The following is a 12,569-nucleotide window of genomic DNA, read 5'->3' as shown; positions in this document are numbered from 1 at the left end:
TGAATGTTTGCGAGAATAAATGCTAAGACGACCGATTTTGCTGCTTGATGAAGCGATTAATATGTGTAAAGCCAGTGAACAAGCATCCTCTGAATAGGCGGAGTTCATGGCAAACGAAAAAGGCGCGAAGTCGGTAAACGTGGCTGACGCCATTCATGCTGTGTCGCAGCCCAGAAAACTGTGTACAACGGTTGGCAGCCATTTTGAGAGTGACATCACGAGCGTGATGACGTGCATGCGCAGTGGCCACCCCAACAGTTTAAAAAATTGTCTGGCAAAAGGCAAACAATGTTCCAATTGTTGCAAATTCAACCACATTGTTTCAATCAATCGTTTCTCAACAGCTTCTCCAGTAAAGACATTTTAAAAATCCTACCATGTCTACAGAAAGATCCAAAGTGTTCAAAGTGAAGAAAAAGGACAAAATATTTTAACTGATAACGAAGATTACTCCTGGTACATGCTAAAGGATACTTTCATGGTTGATGCAGTTACTAGGATAAATGCACTGGACTGTAATAACAAACCAGTACAACAGCTCTCAAAGATAATTAAAGAGTGAACTGTGCTACTAGAAATAAATGGCTCAGAAATTCCATTTAAGATTGATACAGGAGCACGCACAAATGTAATATCCGAGAAGTACTTAAGACAAGCATACCGTACACCGCAAATATAGAAATCTACCTGTAGATTAACTGATTATAATGGGAATACCATTGCCACAAGAGTTTCCTGCTGTCTCATTGTCAGAAATGGTGACATCGTAATACCAATTGAATTTGAGATAGTAGAAGATGGTAAATCGTTGCTAATTGGGGTGGATGCTTGTGATAAATTAAACCTAGTTGAAAGGATACACAGAACCAAGATTTTGAATGGCCAGCATAAAGACACAGGACAAGACTTAGTTGTTACTGATTCCCTATTCAGAGCCACAAATGATACTGATGCCACGGTTTCAGATATTGTACGCGCTGTAGAAGCACAAGCCTCATTTGTTGCTGGGATGATACTGATGTCTGACAGAAAGCTACAAATAATCAAAGAAGAAACAGAAAAGGACTTGACACTCCAGAAGTTAATCAAATACCTCAAAGAAGGTTGGCCAATGGATATTGCTCAGCTTTTCACAGTATCACCTCACAGTAATTAACAAATTCCTACTCAAAGGAGACAGGATAGTTATTCCTTCATGCCTCCGACAGGGTATCTTGGAACAGACACACGAGGGTCATAAAGGTATTGAAAAATGTCGTAGACGAACAAGACAATCTGTGCACTGGTCGGGAATTAATAAGGATGTGGACAATCGTGCAGGAATGCAGCATTTGCCAAATGCATCAATCTATACAATGTAAGTATGGAACAATCCATGGATCAAGTTGGTATGGATCTGTTCTACTTTAAAGGTCGTGGCTAGTCATCATCGACTATTATTCCAACTATCCCGAGGTGATTATGCTGAATGAAAGATCTGTAATACGAACAGCAAAATCCATTTTTGCTCGCCATGGAATACCATTAAAAGTTGTCTCTGACAATGGTCCTTGCTTCACCAGCTGGAGTGGACACAATTTGCAGAAAGGTACAATTTTAATCACATCACATCAAATCCATTGCATCCTCAATCAAATGGCAAAGCAGAGAAAGGCGTAGGAATAGTCAAAAAATTATTCAATAAGGCAAGCGATGACAACAAAGATTTATCTTTGACACTGTTGTCATACAGAGCAATCCCATTGTCATCAGGCTTATCCAGCTCAGAAGTTGATGGGTAGAAAAATTTGCACCAGGTTACCAGAGGTTACTGTTCAAAATATGGATCATCAAGAAATACATAACCGCCTAAGATCATGAAAACAAACAAAAAGAGTATTATGACAAGCACACAAAACCTTTATCAAAATTAAAAGAAGGAGACTATGCATGTATACAAAATCCTGAAGGTGGATGGCAACACATAGCTAAAGTTTTAAGACAAGTCACACCCAGATCATACTTCCTAATAGCAGAGGTATTGTACAAGAATAATCCACTCTGGTTAATTGACGTGTATGTCCTGTCTCAAAACAATGAGCGACTGACTGTCCTTCAGCAGCTCCCACTGCTGATGGTGACTTCCAGGCCGGTGAATTCAACTGCATCATCGATACGCCTGGACAATCTGGCAGGGCCAACAGCCCTGGATGCTCCATCCAGATTTTTTTTAAATGACTTTATCAGAGTTACAAAGCCAGAGCTCAGAGTGTGGACAGGGGCAAACCCCTAATCCAGCTCCCCGCCTGCTCCAAAAACCAATTCAAATTGAATCCAATTCATAGTCCCCACAAGAGAGATATACCAGATCCAGGCATTACACCTGACCTCCCGCTCATCTTGGCCAAAAAGCCGAGAAGCGATACGACACTTGATCTGAGCCAAAGGGCCGAGAAGCGATCCCCATCCAGATACATTTTTTTTCTCCATTTTTTTTAAATTTAGACTACCCAATTATTTTCTTTTCCAATTAAGGGGTAATTTAGCGTGACCAATCCACCTAACCTGCACATCTTTTGGGCTGTGGGGGTGAATCCCACACAGACATAGGGAGAATGTGCAAACTCCACACGGACAGTGGCCCTGAGCCAGGATTCGAACCCGGGTCCTCAGCGCCGCAGTCCCAGTGCGAACCACTGCACCATGTGCCGCCCTCCATCCAGATACATGATGGGATGGTAAAAGATGCCAAGCAGCACAGCATCTTCAGCAGCCCTGCAGACGGAGTGCCTGGTCTACCCACTCCAGGATGGACTTCCTGTTTGTGTCCAGAGCTTTCATGGTCAGATCCACCGATGTCAAACCGGTGTTCTTCTCTAGCCACTGGCTGATTGTCACCGATAGAGGACCAGGGAGTTGGAGGAGGCGGGTGGGGGCTGCGGCCGCATGGAAGTTGAATGTGAAATTATTGACCTCAGAGAATATGGAGGAACTCAAGAGCGATTACAAAGGTTGGAGAACCGTGAAAACCCTTTTTGAGCCCCTGACAGACTGGTGGGAAGCAATCAAGGAGAACACCAAGAGGTTTTTCTACCTCAAAAGGCATTTAGCAGACAAGACAGAAAGACTGGGGGGGGGCTGCGGAATGTCCCAACTCCTGAAAAACATGCAAAATCTGCCATGACTGCAGACGACGGGGGTTGATGTCGAGGAGGGTCTCCAGGAGGTGAAGAGCCAGCAAGCCTCGTTCTTTGCCTTAGATGCCTCCAAGATCATCTTCCAGTCCAGAGTCACCACCATGGAATAGGGTGAGACATGCTCAGGTTTCTTCTTCCAAAAGATACGAGAGACTCTGTGATCAGCAGCCTGAAGGAAAATGACATCTTGATGAAAGTCATTGCAGTCTGTCATTCTGAGGATCGGAAAATCGGCACTGCCTCTCAGTCCTTCATGTTGTCTATCATGGAGGTCTTAGACGACATTGAGCAGGAAAGCCTGGACAAACCTAACTCTCGATGAGTTGACTAAGGCCCTTGAATCCTTTGAAATCCCGGAAGTACTGGCTTACCGGCTGAGTTGTATTCGGCTCTTTGGGATTGGATCGGCCCAGACCTGCTGGAAGTATATGACAGTATGCTTCTGGCTGGGAGCACATCAGAATCCATGAGGAAAGGCATCATTACCCTAATCTACAAATAGAAGGGGGAAAGTGAAGAAATTAGAAATTGACAACCCATTTCACTGCTGAATATGGATTATAAAATTCTGTCCAAGGCCATAACCAATCGGGTCCAGTCTGCTCTGGAGCCGGTATTCAACCCTAACCAGACCTGCACTGTATCCAGCAGGAAGATCCCTGATAGCCTTGCACTACTCAGGGATACAATTGCCTTGACAAAGAGTCATCGGACTCGAAACGTTAGCTCTTTCTCTCCGTACAGATGCTGCCAGACCTGCTGAGATTTTCCAGCATTTTCTCTTTCGTTTCAGATTCCAGCATCCGCAGTAATTTGCTTTTATACAATTGCCTATGTGTAGGGCAGGGGTGTGATGTTCCTATGTTCCTATACCTGCCTCATTAGAATGGACCAGGAGAAGGTATTTGACAGACTATCGCACACCTACATGATGGATGTGCTCTCCAATATAGAGTTAGGGGAGGGAATCCACAATTAGTTCCAACTGCTCTATGTGAACAGCAGTCGTGCAGTTTCAGTCAACTGGTGGAAAACAGAAAGCTTTCCAATCTGGAGTCAGGCAGGGCAGCCCTCTCTGTCCCATTCTGTTTGTGTGTTGTATAGAACCCTTTGCTGAGTTCAGCACGAAGGATTCAGGTGTAAGAGGAGTGATGACCCAAGGCAGTGGAGGTACTCAGTTCAAAGCCTCCCTGTACATTGATGACATTTCGAAGAATATAACAGAAGAATGAGGGGGGGATCTCACAGTAACCTATAAAATTCTAAGGAGACTTGATAGGATAGATGCAAGAAGGATGTTCCCGATGGTGGGGGAGTCCAGAACCAGGGGTCACAGTCTAAGGATACGGGATGGACCATTTAGGACTGAGATGAGAAAGAGGTTCTTCACACAGTGAGGGCTGAGCCTGTGGAATATGCTACCTCAGAAAGCAATTTGAGGCCAAAACACTGTATGTTTTCAAGAAGGAGTTCAATGTAGCTCTTGAGGCTAAAGGGATCAAAGGATATTGGGGGAAAACAGGAACAGGTTACTAAATTGATCATAATGAATGGCGGGCACAGCAGGTACAAAGGGCCGAATGGCCCACTCATGCTTCTATTTTCTATGTTTCCATGTCACTTTCTTCTGCTCAGATCTGCTGTGCGCAGATTGATCAACATCTGCAACCCATTCAAACTGGACTCTGGTACCGAGGTACATAATGGCAAGAGCATAGCAATGTAATTGCTTAGTTCCAGCAGAGGTGAGAATGGTGTCTAGGTTTGGCTCAGTAAACTGCCTTAGATCACATAGTTTGAATCAAATTTAAGTCCGCCATTCCAACTACCTCAATTAGGTTAGATATAAGTTGCTTGCAACAGTGGTTTATCAGAGGCCAGGCAACACGTCATTTAAGAACAAAGATATGTAAACTACAAAATTACAATTATTACTACTCAACTGTTAATATTGAATATGCAAACAGTTAACAAATATGTAGTTATATAGATGAGGTTACCAAGCAAATAATTAACAGTCAGAGTCACTGAACACAACATAAAGCGCCACAAGAGCTCTGCGCTCCTCAATATGTTGTTTCTTGTCCGCATCGCACTCCCACTTCATCCCACCATCAGCAATCCTTCCCTAAAGCTCTTTAACTAGGTTTGTGGTCAGCTGTTCCTAGAATTCCTTCTTTGACTCGGTGTCTATTTTTACTTGATCATGATGCTGTGAAGCACATTGTGACATTTTATTATGTTTTGGGGGGCTAGATAAATGCAAGATGTTGTCAGTTTTATTGAATAACAGAGGTCAGAAAGGAAACCCGTCAGGGCTGTTTTGTTGGCCTGATGAAGACGAGGGGAGCAATGTGCAGGAAGGGCAATGCATGAAAGAGGATGGGGTGAGGGCTTGTGATGGCAGGCACAGGAGCAAGGAGTTTATAGATTCATAAAATCCCTACAGTGCAGAAGGAGGCCGTTCGGCCCATCGAGTCTGCACCGACCCTCTGAAAGAGTAACCTACCTCGGGCCACTCCTCTACCCTATCCCCACAACTCCACCTAACCTGCACATCCCTGGACACTAAGGGAAAATTTAGCATGGTCAATTTGCCTAACCTGCACATCTTTGGACTGTGGGAGGAAACCGGAGAACCTGGAGGAAACCCACGCAGACATGGGGAGAACGTGTATACTCCACACAGACAGTGACCCAAGGCTGGAATTGAAACTGGGTCACTGCGGCAGGGAGGCAGCACTGTTAACCACTGTGCGAACATGCTGCCATAACTGGCATTGGATGAAGAAAATGAACAATGGACGGTAAAAGGAAGACATGTCCACATTGACTCTTACCAACTTTTACAGATGCACCATAGAAAGCATCCTATCAGGCTGCATCACAGCCTGGTATGGCAACTGCTCGACCCGGGACCGCAAGAAACTTCAGAGCGTCGTGAACACCGCCCAGTCCATCACACGAACCTGCCTCCCATCCATTGACTCCATCTACACCTCCCGCTGCCTGGGGAAAGCGGGCAGTATAATCAAAGATCCCTCCCACCCGGCTTACTCACTCTTCCAACTTCTTCCATTGGGCAGGAGATACAGAAGTCTGAGAACATGCACGAACAGACTCAAAAACAGTTTCTTCCCCACTGTCACCAGACTCCTAAATGGCCCTCTTATGGACTGATTTCATTAACACTACACCCTGTATGCTTCATCCGACGCCAGTGCTTATGTAGTTACATTGTATATGTTGTGTTGCCCTATTATGTATTTTCTTTTATTCCCTTTTCTTCTCATGTACTTAATGATCTGTTGAGCTGCTCGCAGAAAAATACTTTTCACTGTACCTCGGTACACGTGACAATAAACAAATCCAATCCAATCCAATCCTTTGTGGAAACGAGGATTCAAAGGGTTTCTACAGTGCAGAAGGAGGCCATTCAGCCCATCGAATCTGCACCGACCCTCTGAAAGAGCAGCCTAACAAGGCTCCCACTCTATCCCTGCAACCCCAAAATCATACTTAACCCTGAAAACCAATTGGGCAATTTAGTACGGCCAATCCACCTAACCTGTACATCTTTGGTCTGAACTTTTCCAGCACTTACTGGGCAGAACTTTCCATTCTCTGCACAAAGTGCTGGCTGAGGGGAGGAAACCGTACAGTTTGCAGACTCGGCCTCTGCCCACTCCCCTACCCTATCCCCGCAACCACACCTAACAGCGGGGTTTTCTCTCCAGATAAACCAGCTCTCTGTGCAGAAGAACTCTGGAGGCATGGCCCAAGCTGTCACGCTGGTATTTTTAAAGGGCACCTCGATCTCTAATATAAGACACAACACCCCCCCCCCCCCCCCCACCACCACCAAATGCACTCGGAGACCCCTCACCCACCTATGGACATGGGAAACCCACCCCTCCCCCACACACAAGGTGAACCCCCACACGCACCTACAAGGGGAAACCCTCCCCCAGATGGAACCCCGTGGCTGATCTCTCTGGCAGTGCCCTGCCTGGCACGGTCCTCTGGCATTTCCCCCTGTCGCTACCCCATGGTATTGCCAGGGCCAAGGCCAGGATAGTGCCCGGGCATGTCGCTCACCCCTGGTGGGCAATATTTACCTGTGTGCCAGTTGCAGGCTCCCTTCAGCTGGTTCCAATTTTTGAAAAGCAGTTGCAAACTTCACCAAATGTTGGGGAACAATAAGACAGGGAAACCCGCTAATTAAACTTCATTGAAATGATGTTCACCATTAGTCAGGGTCCGTGCACTCCTACGCAATCGGTCCTGACCGGGTCATGTGCCCTGCAAAATATAGCCCCCTTAAAGGGGCCACGCTATCACATCCCACCCCCTTTAAGTTCCCAACACATATATAACAACTGTTGACTATATATAATGAGGTCAGAAACGCCAAGTGGGGTAATGCAGTATAGTCCGCTCTGGTGCTTGTCTATGAGGGAACCTTTTCAGCCTGGTGGTACGCCTCAGTTCCCTGACTGGTTCCTCCATCAGTAAAGCAGTGTCTTTGCCAACAGGAGGAGGTTTCTGCAAAGTCTCAACAAGTGCCTCTTCCGAACCCCCCTCGCTGTTCCCTTGCTTTGAGCTCCACCAAAGAGGCGTTGGCAGTGCCCACCGGAACCACCTGTTCAGTTGTTGGGGCTGCGGCCTCTCGGCTCCTTAAATGGTCTTTCCTGCTTCCACATTTGTCCCTGTTGTAAGTCCACCAGGTATGAGACAGGACAAGATTTTGCCACAATTTTCCCAGGTAACCACGATGGACCCGATGCCAAGTTCCGCACAAACCCTTGGTCGCCGGCTTTAAACGATCTGTTGCCTTTTACCGAGTCGCGATACTTCTTTTGTGTAGCTTGCCTCGCCTCCACCCTCCCCACCAAATTGAGGAGCACCAGGTCCAAGTACGAAGGTGACAACCCATTAATATCTCTGCTGGTGTGACCCCAGTAGTAATGTGAGGGGTGGTATTGTACGAGAGGAGGAAATTAGCCAATCTGAGGCTGAAGGGCTATCTAGTTTTTTCATTGCAGATTTCAAAGTTTGCACCCCTCTTTCTGCTAAGCAGTTCAAGGCTGGGTGATAAAGGGCCATTTGGATGTGGTTGATGTCATTAGGCCGCATGGAACAGTGCAATTCCTCCCCCGTAAAAGCTGTGCCATTATCAGAAACCCAATACCACTGGGAGGCCATGAATAGCAAAGTGCGTCTCAGGGTTTTGATGGTGGCCGCTGAGGTTGTGGTCCCCATCTCCTGGACATCCAGCCATTTGGAATGGTCGTCCACCAGTATCAAGAACAATCTTCCCAGGAAGGGACTAGCAAGATCAATGTGTAAACTTGTCCACGATTGCCAGGCCACTCCCATGGATGCAGGTAGGCCACAGACAGTAAGGTTTGCTCTGTCTGACAGAAGTCACACAGATGAACCAGATTCTCACTATCATTGTCAATGCCCAGCCGCCATATGTTGTTCCTGGTCAACATGTTCATCTTAGTCTGGCTAGGGTGCGTCCGTGCAACTCTTTTCTGGGGAGCCCCAGAACAATGCTCTATCTTCACAACTGAGTTAATCTTTCCTCAGTTGGTAGTGCCTGAGCTGATCTGACTAGTGGTGCCATCCACTTAGAAGTATTTGCTTGACCTTCGAGTGGACCAAGTAACATTGGATACAGTTCCTGATGTGGGTCGAGGAGACCATCAAGGTATGCAGAAAATTTAACGCCAGGACAACCTCTTGTGACACAGGTGGCAGTGCCAGCCTTTGGAGGAATGGGAGCCGACTCAGGGCATCAGTATTGGAGATGTGAGGGCAGCACAGTGGCGCAAGTGGTTAGCATGGTTGCCTCAGAGCGCCGAGGTCCCAGGTTCGATCCCGCTCTGGGTCATTGCCCGTGTGGAGTTTGCACATTCTCCCCGTGTTTGCCTGGGTTTCGCCCCACAACCCAAAAAGATGTGCAGGGTAGGTGGATTGGCCACGCTAAATTGCCCCTTAATTGGAAAAAACAAATTGGATATCCTAGATTTCTTTAAAAAACGTATTGGAGATGTGCATTCCTGGTCAATGGTAGAAAACGCAGCTGTGGACTGCCAATAACAAGACCCACCACTGCACCCTGGCCGAAGCGATAAGGAGGATTGGTTTATCCTCGCCGAGTAACCTCAGTAACTGCTTGTGGTTGGATACGATGGTGAGATGGTGGCCGTATACATACTGATGGGATTTTTTAAATGCCATTTATCACAGCTATGTGCATTCTTTCATTCTCCATCAGTGAGTGTTCAGGAGGTGAAGTCGATGGGCCTGTCAGTGCCGTCCTCCATCTTGTGGGACAGCATCCTGCATTGCAGGTCAAAATGATCAGTTTGACTGGGTTGAAAAGGATCAACAAGCTGGACAACTGTCGGGCGTGTTTGACTTGGTGGAAAGCTGTTTTTTGTGGCCCTTTCCAACGCCAATCTTTGTGCTTCTTTAAAAGGAGGTTCGCCAGCGCTAATATAGTTGCCAAAGTAAAGATGAATCGACGGTGGTAATCTACCATGCCCAGAAACTATTTCAATTCTGCAACATTCTTCGACGCAGGGACCTCTTTGATGGCCTTCACCTTAGCTTCTAAAGGGTGTGTCGACCTTAAATCCCAAATATACGACCTAACTGGCCTGAAATGCGCACTTTTCTCTTTTTAGTCTGATGCCACCATCTCTGAACCTTTTAAGGACTTCCTCCAGGCTGGCCAGATGCTCCTCCAGTGAAGTCCCCATTACCAAGACGTCACTAAGTACATCATGACTTTTGGGATTCCTTGCAGCAAATTCTCCATCGCCTGTTGAAAAATTCTGCAAAAAGACGATGTACCAAAAGGCAACCTTGTACACTGTAAAACTCCCTTGTGTATGTTGATTGGTGCATATTTCCTGGAGTCCCCGTCCAGTTCAAGTTGTAAATAGGCAAGCCTTAAGTCAAGCTTCAAATACACCAGGCCTCACGCCAACTTTGCATAGCAGTCTTCTATCTGAGGAATCGGATACTTGTCGAGCTGGGCTGCTTGGTTTATGGTGAGCTTGAAATCACCGCAAATCCTGACAGAGCAGTCAGGTTTTAAGACAGGGATGAGAGGGGCCACCCATTCAGAGAACTGTACCAGTTATGATCCCCAGTTCTTCCAAGTGTGTCAACTCAACTTTGACTTTCTGGTGGAGATCAGGGTTTTTCAAACTCAGGGTCATGACCCATGGATGGGTCGTTGGCGGGTGTCGGGTAAGCGACGGAGCGATCAGTTGTGGCGTTCCCGATCGCAGGAAGAAGGCCCCAACGGCCGCAACCGGCTTTTAAGAATGCCGGCCACGAACAGTCCCCGATTGCTTGCAGCTTTTGAAGGGGTGGCGTGTTCTGGGCTTTGTTCTGGTCACCTCGCGTGCGCCGCGGGTTGGGGGTGGGGACAAGGGCTGATGGCGTCCACGTGGGCGTGCAATGCTGACAGTAATGGCCCCAGCTCGGAACTCCGCTCTGGTGCTTGTGCTCTGCGCGCTGCTCGGCTCGTTACCCGCCGCCGATCGGCAGTATGTGACCTGCAGTTCCGTGGTCAAGCTGTTCAACAGCTGGCACAATGTTCGCTTGCACTCCCATGACGTGTCATACTGGTTGGGACGTGGTCTGTGACTGGAGTGGATGCAACTACTGGCCAGTAAGGGGGAAGCCAGGCCAGGTTTGTCAGTGAGGAATACTGATCAAATGAGGCTAGTCAATACGGCTGACACATGTCAACATTGGAATAAACCTACAGTCATCACTTTGTGTCCCCACTCTCTGGAAACCAGGTAGTCAGTGCTTTTGGTGAGAATGGAGAAGGAGATTACTGGATGTTTGGACAGAGCAATACAGTGAAACCAATAAAAAATTTTGTGACATTGTATGTGTTACTTCATCTTGTCTAAAGTCATAGTTTGCCAAGTAAAAACAAGACTGTACTTTTTTCTATACTTGCTTAAATGTCTAAAGAAATGCAAATATATTCAAAACAAAGTTTGTGTGCAAATGTAAGGATGAGCATGTTCAACTGAAATTGTTTTCATTTTCAGTAGTAAAAAGTCATAAACCTGGAAAAATCAGGTATTGGAAATAAAGTTTAAAGGTAAAAAAATGAAGGCCAACCGTGACCATCCTTTAAATATGAACAATGGAATCTTTCCGCCAGGGACAGCGGCAGAGAGAAGGTTAAGCGCCCAACACATACACTAACGCCACGTGCTCTGTGCATCCGTGCTTTGGGCACAAAGTCATGGAGTTGAGATTCCTTAATTTTGTAGCTATCAGCGAGCAAGCAACAGGATTATGTGAAGAACTTACGATGGGTCAACATGGCACTGGAGAGCCTCAAGCTGCTCCAGCTGCCGATCCGGGACTCAGAACAGGCGCCGCGGGTCCACGCATATGCTCTACGGCCGGCGCGAGTTCGCGCATGTGCATGGGTTGCCTTCTCCGCGCCGGCCCCGACGCAACATGGCCGAGAGCTACATGGGCCCGGCACGGAGGAACATAGGCCCCCACCAGGATAAGCCCACCCGCCGATTGCTAGCCCCCAATCGCGGGCCAGGCCATCGTGGAGGAGCCCCCGACTGGCGCCGCACCGACCGCACCGGTGCCAATGGCGGCGATTCTCCGGTCACTGGAGAATCGGTGGACCGGTGACGCGTTAATTGTGCGCGCCCCCCCCCCCCTCCCCCCCTGCCGATTCTCCGACCCGGAGCAGGGCCGGAGAATCCTGCCCAACATTTCTGTCCTGTGACCTTGCATCAGAACATCCATTTTTAAAATAATGCAGTTGACATTCCTTGATTGTGTTGTAGAGATCTGTGCTGGGGAGTGTGGTGTTTGTCATGATATTCAAACACACATATCATGATAGACACACCAACAGACAAATCAGCACACACAACACGACAACGAATCATAGACAAGGACAGAGACAGTCTAAGAGAAGAAACACGACACCTGGTGGCCAGTAGATCTGGAGACCAGGACAAGGACAGGACCTGATTAACATCACACACAGGGAGTCACCACGTGCAGAGTATCAAGACAGAACTGTAAATAACAAGTTGAAATAAAACAGCGTTGTACCAAATACAACCGTGTTGGTTCATCTGTACATCAGAACACACAACACTACAGTGTTCATGAATCATGTAGAGGGAAGTTCTGGGTTCAACCTCAGTAGGACAGTACTAAGCAAGAGAGATCTGGCATGAGTGTGTCTGAGCATTGCTGCATCCTCCTGAATATCGAGTCAACTGATCACACTCATACGTGAGTCATGGCAAGGAATGTCGCTATGTTATTTGGTCATGGGGGTTCAAAAGTTTTTGTGAAGTTCTTGGGACA

The 12,569-nt window shown here is 47.2% G+C and overlaps 1 pseudogene; it reads right to left on the bottom strand.

The window, feature by feature from the left end:
• Positions 1-2,203: 2,203 nt before the first annotated feature.
• Positions 2,204-2,440, bottom strand: LOC140393414 (U2 spliceosomal RNA; annotated as a pseudogene).
• Positions 2,441-12,569: the final 10,129 nt, after the last annotated feature.

This window comes from Scyliorhinus torazame, chromosome 16 (assembly GCF_047496885.1).
Source record: "Scyliorhinus torazame isolate Kashiwa2021f chromosome 16, sScyTor2.1, whole genome shotgun sequence".
Lineage (NCBI taxonomy): Eukaryota > Metazoa > Chordata > Chondrichthyes > Carcharhiniformes > Scyliorhinidae > Scyliorhinus > Scyliorhinus torazame.
Note: the sequence above shows the minus strand (reverse complement) of the source record. Positions and strands in the feature narration are given on the sequence as shown.